The sequence below is a fragment of the Phoenix dactylifera genome, unplaced genomic scaffold, assembly GCF_009389715.1.
Source record: "Phoenix dactylifera cultivar Barhee BC4 unplaced genomic scaffold, palm_55x_up_171113_PBpolish2nd_filt_p 001039F, whole genome shotgun sequence".
NCBI lineage: Eukaryota > Viridiplantae > Streptophyta > Magnoliopsida > Arecales > Arecaceae > Phoenix > Phoenix dactylifera.
This window is the reverse complement of record NW_024068391.1, coordinates 2,730-5,458: the sequence shown is the minus strand read 5'-3', so window position 1 is coordinate 5,458 and position 2,729 is coordinate 2,730.

Below are 2,729 nucleotides of genomic sequence, written 5' to 3'. Positions count from 1 at the left end.
CCCAGCCTACCCCGCCCCCTTTTCTCAGCGGCCAGGTCGGCCAGTCGTCCATCTACGGCGCTCGGGCCCCGAGCCGAGCAGAGGCCATGGGGTTCCGAGCTTGGGCAGGCCGAGTTCGTCGGGGGTCAGCGCCCCGAGCTCGTCGGAGGTCGGAGAGCGCTTCGAGAGGGGGTCTGGCGACCCGGAGTCTCCAATCCATGAGGGCAGTTCGGCCCTCCGCGATAGCGATGTCGCGCGCGAGGTATTTCGCCGCGCGTTGCTCCCAGCCGACCGGGCCGAGTTCGAAACCATCGATCTCGGCGATCTTATCGATCAGACTTACTGCAATGCTGCCCGGATAAGTTGTCCCCTTGTTTTTGCTTCGGTTATTGGCATCTCCTTCATTTTTACTTATCGTTGCTTTTCCTACAGCATCTTCATGAGATCGACACGCTGGTGTTCATAGCCTCGGAGTGCCAGAATGAGGCTCGGAGGGGCCAAAGGCAGCTGGAGGTGGCCGAGAAGAAACTCGCCGATTCGGAGGCCATGCAGCTGGAGGCCGTTGCGTGGATGGAGGCTGCCGAGGCTGAGCGGCGATCGGCAGTCGACCAGCTCGAAGATGAGAGAGCCGCACACACCTTGGCAAGGTCGGAGTTGCGCACCTCCAAGGCGCATCTAGCCGAGGCCCGCCGGCTACAAATATGAGGGCGGGGTTCTCCACTTGAAGGTCGAGCAGGTCGAGGCTCGAGAAAAAAGGGCACTAGAACAAGTCCGGGACGCGGTGGCACTCTTCAAGGAGTCGAAAGAGTTCCGTGACCTAATGGAGGAGGAGGCCGTGGACGGGTTCCTCCACAGCTTCGAGAATTTTCGGAGGCAAATGCAACGGTTTTGCCCCCAGCTCGACCTCAGGGGTATTCGGCCAAGGATGGGAGTCGACGTAGAGAGCGAGCTCGACGTTCCCGCGATTCTCGAGGCCGAGCAGGAGGCTGATGAGGCCGAGGCTGATGCGGCCGAGCAAGCGGCGCAGGAGACTCCCTCCAGGGGAGTCGCCGGGGGCGCTCCAAAGGTCACTGGCGAAACCCCGTCTGAGGTCGCCATGGAAGGTCCCGAGCCAGCTTCTGCCGAGGACCCCCATGTGATCATTGTAGATGACTCCGAGGTCGGTGCCGATGCAGCTGCCGCCCCCTAGGACTTAGCTTTCTCTTTTTCTTTTTGTAAGTGAGGTCGGCCTTCGAAGTCATTGTACGGCCGAACCTTGATTTTGTAATAGCCTTCGGGGCTTTATCAATGAGAAATGTTCTTTTTCCAAACTTATGCTTGCTTCTGTTTGTGTAATTGATAAACCTTCATTTTCGGCCGAACATTGAGTTGGATTCCTCTTTGGCGAATTTCTTCAAGTCTCCAAGCTCGGCTAAGTTTTTAGACCTAGGTTCCGGTAGAATTCACTAAGTTGTTAGGCTTAGCTCTAAGAGGGATCATGCTGAGGCTCTAGGATTAGACTTTAGGAAAACTCGCGAGGTCTTTGAGCTCAGGCTCCGAAAAAGTCCCGTCCCACTAGGTTTTAGGTTTATCTTTTGGAAAAATTTCGCCAAGTCCTTGGGCTCGGCTTCCAGAATAAGCTTGTCAAAGCTTTGAGCTCGAGCTCCGAAGATAACATAGGTCGGGGCCGGGCTATCATTGGAGTTTTCATACTCTTTGATCTCGAACTTGGTCAGAGTGTCATCTGGTAAAATTAGAGCCCATGGTGAGTGACTTGGCACTTCCGAGCTCGGCCAGAATATCATCGGGCGGAGCTCGAGGTCGTCGTTACAGGCCGTCTCGGCTTGAGTTGACGTTCGGACTTGACCGGATCCCCGTCCAGAGGGGTCTGGAGCAAGTAAAAATTGAGCTGGAGATTGGTGGTGAGGAGCTCCCCGTGCTTAGTTGGAAGATTATGCGCGAGGTCGAGAGCACCTTGGCTCGTGGTCGATTTGGGAGAGCATCCCGGCCTTGGTCGGGGGGAATCCCGAGCTTGGTCGGGGCTTTGTTGAACGTCCTGTAATATAACCAAGTAAGCGCAATGACATAGGTGCTGGGTAGGATATACCTCTTGCACCATCGGAGCCGAGCGTGTCAGGTTGAGGTAAGCGACTCTGCTCTGAGGTCGACTTTCAGTGGGGTTCTTTGGCTTGTAGTCCACTTCCATGGGTGGTGCTATCTATTGCAGGGATGGCGCTTTGGTCGGAGCCTCCACAAAAGCATAGCCCACACCGGCCGAGCAGAGAAGGATACTGCGTCCCCCATGAGGTATTGTCCACTTTGGGCACGCCTGTACGCCAGGGGGTCTACGTAGGTACTGCCCCTAGGTCGTACGCCACGAAGGTCCGCGTAGGTACTACCCCGTCGTCGTCGTGCGCCGCAGGGATCCGTGTAGGTACTACCCCATCATCGTCGTCGTGCGCCATGGGGGTCTGCGTAGGTACTACCCCATTGTCGTGCGTCACGGGGGTCCATGTAGGTACTATCCCGTCGTTGTCGTCGTGCGCCACGGGGGTCCGCGTAGGTACTATCCCGTCGTCGTGCGCCACGGGGTCCGCGTAGGTACTACCCCATCGTCGTCGTCGTGCGCCACGGGGGTCCGCGTAGGTACTACCCCGTCGTCTTGCGCCACGAGGGTCCGCGTAGGTACTACCCCGTCGTTGAATGTCTTTCCGAGGCCGAGGGAGCTTGGGCTCGCTGTCGACTCAGCGGGGCATCCCGACCTTAGTCGG